The following is a 12041-nucleotide window of genomic DNA, read 5'->3' on the forward strand; positions in this document are numbered from 1 at the left end:
TGTATAACACTTTTAGTAATAAAAATCACTATTAAAATGTGTTTAAATGTCTATCTCAAAGTTTCATTAAAATATAACAAAACAACATTTTCATAGCTCTTCCTGTCATTAATCTCATTTTTAAAAGTAATTTATGATACTGCTTTAACATTCCCTTACCAAGTATACCACTCCAATGTCACCTTCTGCCCTGCAGAATGTGTGTATATCCCAATAAGAACAGACTTCATGTGAGAGCTCTGGGTGGGAAGATTCCAATGCTCATTTTCCCAGGTGATATCTCAATATGCTAGAAAATAGAGTGAGACTTACCAGTAGAATCTGTTTGGTACAACTGCTTCCTGGATAAGCTGCCACCTTCTCCCAAATTCAGCAGAGCTGTATAACTGTAGAGAAGACAAAATATTCAGCACCAGGACGTCATGGTACACTGAATGCATAAAACATGATTCACTGGATTTATGATAATGATAATAATAATAACATCTTCAATTTATTAATCACCCTTCCTATGCCAGATGAGTGCCCCATGTATCATCTCTATTCTTCATGTAGATCCTGCAAGACACTGATATCTCCATTTTATAGTTCAGCAAACTGAAGCTCAAAAAGATTAAGTGATTTGTTGGAAATCACATGCCCACTAAATATTAAAATAAATTTGGATTCATTCCCCATTCTGCCTGGTAAGCTGTACCACTGGCCCTGGAATATGCAGACTGTTGTCTGAAATACAAAGAAGTCCAAAATCTAGACCTGGCTCTCAGAAAGACAATCACTTCAGTTCAGATCAGTCACTCATTCAGGTCTGAATCTTTGCGAAACCATGAATCACAGCACACCAGGACTCTGTGTCCATCACCAACTCCCGGAGTTCACTCAAACTCATGTCCATCAAGTCGGTGATGCCATCCAGCTATCTCATCCTCTGTCGTCCCCTTCTCCTCCTGCCCACAATCCCTCCCAGCATCAGGGTCTTTTCCAGTGAGTCAAATCTTCGTATGAGGTGGCCAAAGTATTGGAGTTTCAGCTTCAGCATCAGTCCTTCCAGTGAACATCGAGGGCTGATCTCCTTTAGGATGGACTGGTTGGATCTCCTTGCAGTCCAAGGGACGCTCAAGAGTCTTCTCCAACACCACAGTTCAAAAGCTTCAATTCTTCTGTGCTCAGCTTTCTTCACAGTCCAACTCCCCCATCTATACATGACCACTGGAAAAACCATAGCCTTGACTAGACAGACCTTTGTTGGCAAAGTAATGTCTCTGCTTATTAATATGCTATCTAGGTTGGTCATAACTTTCCTTCCAAGGAGGAAACGCCTTTTAATTTCATGGCTACAATCACAATCTGCAGTGATTTTGGAGCCCCCAAAAATGAAGTCTGTCACTGTTTCCACTGTTTCCCCATCTATTTGCCATGAAGTGAAGGGACCAGATGCCATGATCTTACTTTTCTGAATGTTGACCTTTAAGCCAACTTTTTCACTCTCCTCTTTCACTTTCATCAAGAGGCCTTTTAGTTCTTCTTCGCTTTCTGCCATAAGGGTGGTGTCATCTGCATATCTGAGGTTATTGATATTTCTCCCAGCAATCTTGATTTCAGCTTGTGCTTCCACCAGCCCAGCGTTCCTCATGATGTACTCTGCATATAAGTTAAATAAGCAGGGTGAAAATATACAGCCTTGACGTACTCCTTTTCCTATTTGGAACCAGTTTGTTGTTCCATGCCAAGTTCTAATTGTTGCTTCCTGACCTGCATATAGGTTTCTCAAGAGGCATGTCAGGTGGTCTGGTATTCCCATCTCTTTCAGAATTTTCCTCAGTCAATTGTGATCCACACAGTCAAAGGCTTTGGCATAGTCAATGAAGCAGAAATCGATGTTTTTCTGGAACTCTCACTTTTTCGATGATCCATTGGATGTTGGCAATTTGATCTCTGGTTCCTCTGCCTTTTCTAAAACCTGCTTGAACATCTGGAAGTTCACGGTTCACGTATTGCTGAAGCCTGGCTTGGAGAATTTTAAGGATTACTTTATCAGCATGTGAGATGAGTGCAATTGTGTGGTAGTTTGAGCATTCTTTGGCATTGCCTTTCTTTGGGATTGGAATGAAGACTGACCTTTTCCAGTCCTGTGGCCACTGCTGAGTTTTCCAAATTTGCTGGCATATTGAGTGCAGTACTTTCACAGCATCATCTTTCAGGATTTGAAATAACGGGAATTCCATCACCTCCATTAGCATTCATAGTGATGCTTCCTAAGGCCCACTTGACTTCACATTCCAGGATGTCTGGCTCTAGGTGAGTGATCACACCATCATGATTATCTGGGTCGTGAAGATCTTTTTTGTACAGTTCTTCTGTGTATTCTTGCCACATCTTCTTAATATTTTCTGCTTCTGTTAGGTCCGTACCAGAAAGCCAATAATATAACCCAAATCTGACAAAAATTAATGAGCAATGCATGCAATCACCAGATGAAGGAATTAAAAGGAAGGGGATTCAGAAATCAATTAGGGATGCTTCTGAGATGTATGGTGATTCACCATGGATGTGACTGAATGGCAGATCAAACTGACAAAGATAAGACAAGCAGTACTCACAAAGGGAATAGCATGGATAAGAGGTGAGAAACTCAGGGATGGTATATGGATAAATGTGGCTTATCAAAGGTACATGTAGCCAAAGCTATGGTTTTTTCCAATAGTCATGTATGGATGTGAGAGTTGGACTATAAAGAAAGCTGAGCACCAAAGAACTGATGCTTTTGAACTGTGGTGCTGGAGAAGACTCTTGAGAGTCCCTTGGACTGCAAGGAGATCAAACTAGTCCATCTTAAAGGAAGTCAGTCTTGAATATTCATTGGAAGGACTGACGCTGAAGCTGAAGCTCCAATACTTTGGCGACCTGATGTGAAGAACTGACTCATTGGAAAAGATCCTGATGCTGGAGAAGATTGAAGGCAGGAAAAGAAGGGGAAAACAGAGGATTAGATGGTTGGATGGCATCACTGACTCGATGGACATGAGTTTGAGCAAACTCTGAGAGTTCCTGATGGACAGGGAAGTCTGGCATGCTGCAGCCCATGGGGTTTCCAAGAGTTGTACATAATTTAGCGAGTTAACTGAACTGGCAACTTGAAAAGGCTTTGAATGGCAAGTAGGGAGAAGAAAATCCGGTCCTGCCGGCAGAAGGAGCCAGTGATGTCTTTTTAAACAGAGAGCAGAGAAACTTCAGCCCACATGGACTAAGCTCTTACTATAACTCAAGTGCTTCTCATGCATTCCTTCATTTAATCCACATACCATCCCTCCCAGTAATATATGAAGCTATTATGGCCATTCTACCAATGGTTACACAGCTGGAGAGATTTCAGATCCATTTGCTACACTGCTACGGTGACCTCCAAGGGCAACCACAAAGAAACACTGCTCACGACACAGGGTCTAACCCTCCACATACTCCTTCCCCTCCAAAAATGTCTTTCTTATATCTCGTTCTTCATTGTTGGCTCACTCCTACTCCTGCTCCTCTCCAGTAATTTTCACAGCACCATACCCAGGATGGTTTTACAGGAACCTTTCTTTGTGTTTTGTTGTTGTTCTTTTGCTTCTAGAAGATGGCAGCCCAGAGATTCCTATTGCTCGAGGCATTCCGGTTCCCATGGACGTTTGGCCGGCTGATTTGAAAATATCATGTTGGAACATCTCCTTTCTGCTATGTGCCTGATCTGTAACCCACTCACATCCCAGTCATCCACCACTGCGCGTGCCAGATCCCACAGTGAATGGATGGTGAGTCACTGTGTTCTGAGTACCATGATTGTCCACCCTCTCCAGCCTCAGCACTCATTGGAGGGTCAAATGACTCACCAAGTGACTCACCATGGCTGCAGATGTACCAGGCATGTCCAAGAAGTAAGTCAGCTCAAGTGAGGATTTACTGACCCTTGGAAGAGCCTGCTACAACACTGTGTACACTGGATCAAAACACATCCTGAAGTCAAAAAAGAGGCTGAAGTATTTGGCTACCAGAGCGAGGAGCTCACTTGGCCCCAGCTACACAGTATTTGGGCATTCAGCCAAGAAGAATCTGTGACTTTTCCTTTCAAGTCTTATTATTTTTCCCTGCCCTACAATGCCTGGGTTGGGGAAGGCTTCCTGGGTACATTTCATGCTTGATTCATTTTAAGAATGCCAAGGAGAAAGGGGGAGACAGTTCCCCTCATAGAGGTAACAGAAGACAAGACAACTCCTTCCTCTTAATTCAGATGCCAAGCAGACAGAGGGTGCATGTCCTGCTTCCCACCATGTCCCAAACACTTGCGTTTTAATATTCAAACTTGGATCAGAACAGAAATCACTTGATCCTGAGTGTTTGTGGCTTCCTCTCCTCTTGCACCGTCTTTTTTAAAAAATTAAAACCCAGAGCTGCATTGCTTTCTATGAGTTCAAAAGGAACAGAAATCATGCCACTGTGTATGCCTATAGCTATTTATAAATGTATGTTAGTATCTATACTTATATACAAAGATTTATGCAAATGTAAGAGAATCAGGGTGGTTTGAAATAATAATAATTCTGTGTGAAGGCTAGATACACATATATTCTGAAAATCATATATAAATTCTGAGCTCTCCTACAGCTACACCAAGGGATTGCTATCTCTGTCTTCACATAGAATTCATCTCAGTGAGGAATTGCTGGGTGCCAGCATCTGCGTGTGTGTTTGTGTGTGTGTGTGTTTTCCTCTATGTCTTTTTAAATTGATCCCTCTAGGCTTGGATTCAGAACCTGTGGACCAGTCAGGCATATCCCGTGATATTTGTTTTTATCCTCTTCAAGGAGATGCCTTGTTATTTGTGAGCATCTAGAGGCCCCTCAAGCAGTGGATACATCGAACAATCCAATAAACCAAGCCTCTCTTATTCAGCTCAGTGACATTTTTTATAGTTCCCTATCTCAAAAGGTACCCTCTCATGTCAGTGGACTTGTCTTCTCCCCTTTCCATTCACACCTGGGCACATGCCCCCTGCCATGCCTTCCCTGGTGCTACCCACTCTGGCAGAGGTGGCCTCAAGGCTTGCCTACCACAATGCCAGTCTTTAGGTCCAGATGAGAGGACAGCTTTTCTATGAACCCTCTCCTACACACTGAGATTTCCTAGTGGCCTCATTTCCAAAGAACTATGGTACAAGAAATGCTATCAAACTATAGTCCATATATTTAACTTTCTTAGTAGCCTTTCAAGAGAGCCTTTTATAATGCAAGACAGAAAGTCCTACCTATCTAAACTCACTCTAAAATATATGAGATCATCCCTTCCCTCTCTGATGAGATCACAAAGTTTTTATGTGTCTGGAATTCCATCTTTTTGTATCTACACAGTGCCTTACACATAGTAGATGACCAATGGGGAAAAATAAAGTTTTGACTTGACATCATGCAAATTCCCTAGTGATGGATCTACCTACTAAAACACTCAGGTTTCCCAAAGAATAGACAAAGGTAATTTAGCAGAGGAAGATGTTTTACTTCCATGGATCCATAGGTAGAGGCCTGTACCTAAAACCAACAAACAAAACTATAAACATCAGCACATTTGAAATTCCCAAGGATTTGAAGGCAGGGTCTTATATTCACGCCTAGACAGAACTGCTCTGTACACGCCACCTACTACTTCAAACCTTTCCTCTCTAAGAATTTAATTGTCCAGCCTGATGTCACACCAAGAAAAGGAGAAAGCAACTCATAGCCATCCAAGTTAATGTGTTCATTAAACCTGCAGAGTCTGACAGCAAAGTTTTCCTTCACAAAATAGAGAGTGCTACCTAAGACTTTTTTTTTTCACCCAATGACTATCTCAGCCACCAGTGGAAGGCTTTCTGTGTAGAATGAGTCAATGTCCTTTAATAAAATTCATAGTGGTAGCAGCACCTAAATAAGATTTATTTCCCTCCCTGTCTGTCTCCAGCTCCAAGGTTTCTTTTGACTGTCAGAACACAGAACTGAGTACTATCATTACTATCTGTCACATCAGAGAAAGCATCCACAGCTTTCTCCAGCACTGCCAAACCTAGAGAAAGACAGAAGGAGGCTGATGAGGAAGCATAAAAGAATATCTGAGCTAGTTTTAGGAGAGCAATGCTTATCTACTAATCCTCTGTCACGACCGCCCCAAATGCCTTCTTGGAAGGATTTAGATCTGTTGTTTTGTTTGTTTTGTTTTTTACTAATCCTGGTACAAAATATTAGCGAAAAAATGGAAGGAGTAGACATTTTAGAAAGGGAGAAGGAAAGGATTCTGGTTAATAAAAGAATGCAAGGCAGATGATTCTTCCAGTTTAGAATCACTCTAAACTGCCTGAGACCGCCTCTCCATCTCAGTAAATGTAAGTTAATGAGCACAAACTCATTGCTCATCTAAGCTCAAGATGTATTAGCAGCTCAAGGTCCAACTCTCCACTCTGTTATTACCCTAGTGTGGGGGCTTTCAACACTTCTTCCTGCCATGTTCCTCCCCTGAAGAGTTAGTCAGTCCTTCTTTCCATTTTTTTTTTTTTTTTGATAACTTGATCACCATCACATTGGCTTGTTTTCTTGCCATCTGTCTTTGTCTGCCATATGAAAAGTGCGATAAAAAAGCAATTAATTGCAAAGGATGCAATTTCAAGGGTTGGTTTTATTACCAGCTTTCAACCAACTGTACAATCCTCTCTGGTGCCATCCTGGAGAGCTGCAAGTTGGCTGAGGGGCAAAGGCTCCAATGGAGAATAAAGAGGGAAGCCACAGGGGGACGAACAGCTTGGGGGTGGGCAAGAGTAAGAGCCACCAACTGTGCTCAGGATTCTTAATCAACAGCAAAATAAGAAGGGCTGGAAGAAGTGGGGTATGAGAGTACCTCTTTCCAACTTTCATTTTCCATCTTCTTACCATTCACATTTTGGCTGAATCGCGAGCAGAACAGCATCTTTTTTTTAAATAGAAATTCAAATTCCTTGTGGTGATGCAAAAGTTTGCAAGCACTGATGTCCCTGGAAAGTCTTCTCAATTGTTCTAAATCAGATCAACTCAGCCCCTCATTTTATAGCATTAAGACAGCGACCTATTAGGAATTTTCTTTTGCCGCTAGGAACTCAGTGCAAGGACACCATTTGGCAGAAGGTAAGAGTGATAGCATGTTTCATTCTTTGAAAGTGAAAGCTTCTCAGTCAAGTCTGACTCTTTGTGACCCCATGGACTGTAGCCCGCCAGGCTCCTCTGTCCATGGGGATTTTCCAGACAAGAATACTGGAGCGAATTGCCATTTCCTTCTCCAGGGGATCTTCTCGTCCCAGGAACTGAACCCAGGTCTCCTGCATCACAAGCAGATTCTCTACCATCTGAGCCACCAGGGAAGAATTTCAGTCTTTGATTGATAGGTTTGGATGCTTTCACCACAAAGGTCCCCATGGCGATTTTCTCATCAGGAAGCAGGTCCTGGGTCTCCTCCACATGGTCTCCTGCAGAGGCTTCCAGGTTGGAGGAACACATCCTGCGGTTGGCTCTCTTCAAGGTTGCCTGCTCCCTTCCCTCTGCGGCTCTGCCCTTAATAGTTTCAGAGTCAGGAGGCTTGCAAATTGCCCTTCCTGAAAAGGCTGACAGAAAACCCTGCCAGTTCTATTTGATCTGCCTCATCCTAATACTACCCTGGGGACGGTCTGGGTACAAAGCCCTCAGTTACCTCTCCAGTTCTCACTGCTGTTACTGCATTCTTTTTTAACAAGAAAAGGGATGGGGCCTTGAGGACTTTCAATAAATTTATAGTGCCAGCCCTGGGGCATTGCAAATATCAAACTCCTTCCTCTACTGGCCTCCACAGGAAGAAGAGGAGCAATCCAGAGAAATCCATGGTCTTCAGAGATGGGCTCTGATGCTCTGGTTGCACAGCAAAGGAGGCCAAAGTACACTCTTAGTGGGGAATCACATCATCAGATCAGATCAGATCAGTCGGTCAGTCGTGTCCGACTCTCCGCGACCCCATGAATCACAGCACGCCAGGCCTCCCTGTCCATCACCAACTCCCGGAGCTCACTCAAACTCATGTCCACAGAGTATCACATCATAAGGGACCTCAAAATTTCACCCAGTTCTGACACAAGTCTCTTTGGCCAGTGGGGACAGGAATAGATAAAGAACCGTGATGACCATCCCAGACCAGCTCCCCCACCTCCAAGAGATGCAAGTTCCTCAAAGAAAAGGCTAACTTCTCAGCATCTGTCATATATGATATGTAGTAATGTGTTATATTTTGTCCAGATTGCTGTGGTGGCTTATGTAAGACATTAGAAGCAGGAAGTCTGCCCAAGTTCTCAAGGCGGGACTGGGCATACAGTTAAAATGTCTCGGTATGACAATGTGAGGAAAGAGTCTTCCAGGAAAAGTGGGTCAATCTGAGCAAATAAACAGAGCAGAAAAAGTTAAAGTGAAGTCGCTCAGTTGTGTCCTACTCTTTGCGACCCCATGGACTGTAGCTCACCAGGCTCCTCCGTCCATGGAATTTTCCAGGCAAGAGTACTGGAGTGGGTTGCCATTTCCTTCTCCAGAGAATCTTCCTGACCTGGGGATTGAACCTGGGTCTCCCGAATTGCAGGCAGATGCTTTACCATCTGAGCCACCAGGGAAGCCCTAAAAAATAGAGCAGTGTCTTTGTTCTTCTTTTGTCAACTACGAGAGACCCAGCTTGGCGGGGGTGGGTAAAGGAAAGTGAAGTGGGAGCAGAGGCAATAAACACAGCCTGGTTTAAACACAGAACAGGCTGGGTGGAGGCAATCCAAGCAAACTCGTGGGGAGCTAATGGAGACGGGACTCAACGGACAATGAGGTCAAAAAATAAGGGGCCCCAAAGCTTTGCTGATGAAGAGTGACCAGGAATGATGACATGTCACCAGCTCTATCAAATTCTCCTGAGGTTGGATTTATCAAACCTGTCACCGGCCATCCCCAGCCGGCAATGAAGTCTGTCACATGCCCCACAGTCCTGTTTGGCAGGACTAGGGGATTAAACATATGGAACTTGGGTGGGCTGGGCAGCAAGGGTCAATAGGCGACAGTGAACCAGATCAATTTGTGGCCATTTCCTGTGCTCCCAGATCCGGAGGTACTTAGGGAAATTTTCAAATGGAATCTTAGCCTTAAAGGTTCCATAATATAGATGTAGAAATAGAGAATAAATAAAAATAATTAGATGCTAAGCATCTATATCACAAATCCCCCATATCTAGACGCTGACAGGAAAAAATGAATAGCTCTCAATAACCATGTAATTGGACCATTACTTAAATGCACAGATGAGGCAACTTAGCAAGTTTTGAGAGATAAAAATAAGCAGAAGGAAAAACTTGTTGCTTGGAACGTATTGGAAGTGTGCTTCCGTAAGACAGATCCATCAGCCGTGAGGAGATGGGACAGAGGGGAGAGAGCAGTTTGCAAGTGGCTGAGCAGAGCAGGGAAGAGATGGGTGCCTGGATGAGCCAGGGCCCCTGGATGTGGGAAGGAGGGAGGGGAAGAAGAGCAACAACAATAATAACAATAAGCAAAATTTTAAAAAGAAAAAGTCTGACCAGGACTGCGCATAAGAGAGGGTCATTTCATTTAAGTGTAGCTTATATACATATGCACACACAGATACATGGGTTTGTGTGTGTATCCTATTTCAGATTCTTTTTAATTATAGGTTATTGCAAGATAATGACTGACTCCCTGTGCTATACATACACAGGCAACTATAAATTCTGTCTTAAATTTGAATGATGGGCTTTAGATACTTTTCTAGAATATCTAAATATTTAATCTAATCATTCCAAGGACTACTGACTTATTTTTATTTATTTCATTCCAGTTTTTAATTTTCCATAGAAGTATAATTGGTTTACAGTGTTGTGCCAGCATTTGGTGTACAGCAAAGTGATTCAGTTTTATTCATAAACACATTCTTTTTACATACTCTTTCCACTATAGGTTATAACAAGATTTTGAATATAGTTCCCTATAACATATAATAGAAGCTTGTTTATCAATTTTATATATAGTAGTGGATATCTGTTCATCTCAAACTCCTATTTTATCTTTCCCCCACTCCTCTTTCCCCTTTGATAACCATAAGTTTGTTTTTTTAAGTCTGAGTCTGTTTCTGTTTTGTAAATAAGTTCTTTTGTGTCATTTTTTAAGATTCCACATATAAGTGATATACGATATTTGTCTTTGTCTGCCAGACTTACTGTATTTAATATGATAATCTCTAGGTCTATCCATGTTGCTGCAAATGGCATTATTTCATTCTTTTTTTATGGCTGAGTGATTGCATCTGTGCATGTGTGTTTGTGTGTCACATACCTTATCTATTCATTTGTCAATGGTCATTTAGACTACTTCCATGTCTTGACTGTTGCAAAAAGTGCTGCTATGAACATCGGGGTGTATGTATGTTCTTTAAAACAATTCTGTTTATTTATTTTTGGCTGTGCTTGGTCTTCAGGCTGCATGGGCTACTCTCTAGTTGTGGTACATAAACTTCTCATTGTGGTGGCTTTTCTTGTTACAGAGCACAGGCTCTAGGGCACATGGGCTTCAGTAGTTGCAGCACATGGCCTCAGGAGCTGTGGCTCCCAGGCTCTAGACCACAGGCTCAGTAGTTGAGGCACACAGGCTTAGCTGCTCTGTGGCATGTGGGATCTCCCCAGATCAGGGATTGAACCTGTATCTCATGCACTGGCAGGCAGATTCTTTACCGCTGAGCCACCAGAGAAGCCTCATGAAGCGTATGTATCTTTTTGAGAGTCTTTTCTGGATGAATGCCCAGGAGTGGGATTGCTGGATCATACGGTAGTTCTATTTTCAATTTTTAAAGGAATCTCCATACTGTTTTCCACAGTGACTGCACCAATTTACAGAAGAAGTCACTTCTGAAAGCTCTAGTCATTTTGCTGGGCAAGGGGAAATTTTACACATAGACCCCTGGGACCAGAGCTAGTGCAAGGTTGGAGTGCAGAGGTCACAGTGCTTGTGACACAAGCTGGCCTTCTGAGTCACAAGGGACTGTTGGCTGCCTAGGAATCAGCCAGGGACAATTCCCTTCTTGCTCTCTCTTCCTCTGTTGTGTGATCTTTAAACAGCAGTTTTCCCTCTGCTGTGAAACTCAGCTCTGAAATGCATACTACAGCATCTGTCAGAGGGAACAGGTTTCACAGTAGGTTGGACATGGGGAAGATGGTTAAACAAAATTGAAAAAAAAAAGGCAATTAAAGAAAAGAAAATATCACAATGGCTTTCTAGGGAGGCAGTGCTTGGTGCAGTGAGGACAGAGTATGAAGGGAATCAGACCTGGATTAGACTCCTGGCTCTATCAACCACCCTGGGAAATTTTCTTAACCTTTTGGTGCCTCAGATTCCCCAAATATTAAACAGGCATAAAGATAAAGTCAAAGTTTCATGTAAGAAAGAAGTTGAGGAATCAATGCGAAAAGCCTGGCAGAGGGCTTACTATGGAGTAAAGGGTCAGTAATAGTTCTCACCCTTTCCTCTTCCTGCTGATCATTGCCTCTATCCTGAACTGCCCACAGACCCTGAAAAAACAAGGAATGGCAAGGAGAAGCAGGTGTGATTGCTATTTTCTTTCTGAGTTTCAGGAAGCAAGGAAGGATCTTAGACAACAGTTCCAAGTCCCTTGCCTCTGAGGTTGGATATTGCTTAGCTTGGCTGTTCCTGGAGTAGCTGAGGCTGTCTGACTTTGGACCACAAGTCTTATTCTGGGACATTTTCTCATCAGGTCTGCAGCGAGATCAGCCAGGCAGACACTGAAATTAAGCAAGTCAGGTGAGTGACAGCCTTGCCGATTGGAATTTGTGACTTTTCATCTGATACTATTTTACAGTATAGGATCTGGTCATTTCAGGAGGCGGTTTCTGACTTCTAGTTTCTCTTCCTATTGCAGGCTACGAGATCCTGGCTGGCCTCCGGGTCTCTTAGACCACTGAGTGTGCCATTTATAATTTGTACTTACAATAT

The 12041-nt window shown here is 42.8% G+C and overlaps 1 long non-coding RNA gene across 1 annotated transcript in view; it reads right to left on the reverse strand.

Annotated features, from left to right (window-relative positions):
• Positions 1-328: 328 nt before the first annotated feature.
• Positions 329-12041, reverse strand: part of LOC148776024 (uncharacterized) — an 81643-nt gene continuing 69930 nt past the window's right edge. The window contains exon 3 of the long non-coding RNA XR_016038787.1: positions 329-386. This is a non-coding gene — a long non-coding RNA (uncharacterized LOC148776024). The remainder of the gene's footprint in view (positions 387-12041) is intronic.

The sequence above is a fragment of the Moschus berezovskii genome, chromosome 12 (assembly GCF_049115385.1).
Source record: "Moschus berezovskii isolate FMDL1 chromosome 12, NW_MosBer_1.0, whole genome shotgun sequence".
In the NCBI taxonomy this organism is placed as follows: domain Eukaryota; kingdom Metazoa; phylum Chordata; class Mammalia; order Artiodactyla; family Moschidae; genus Moschus; species Moschus berezovskii.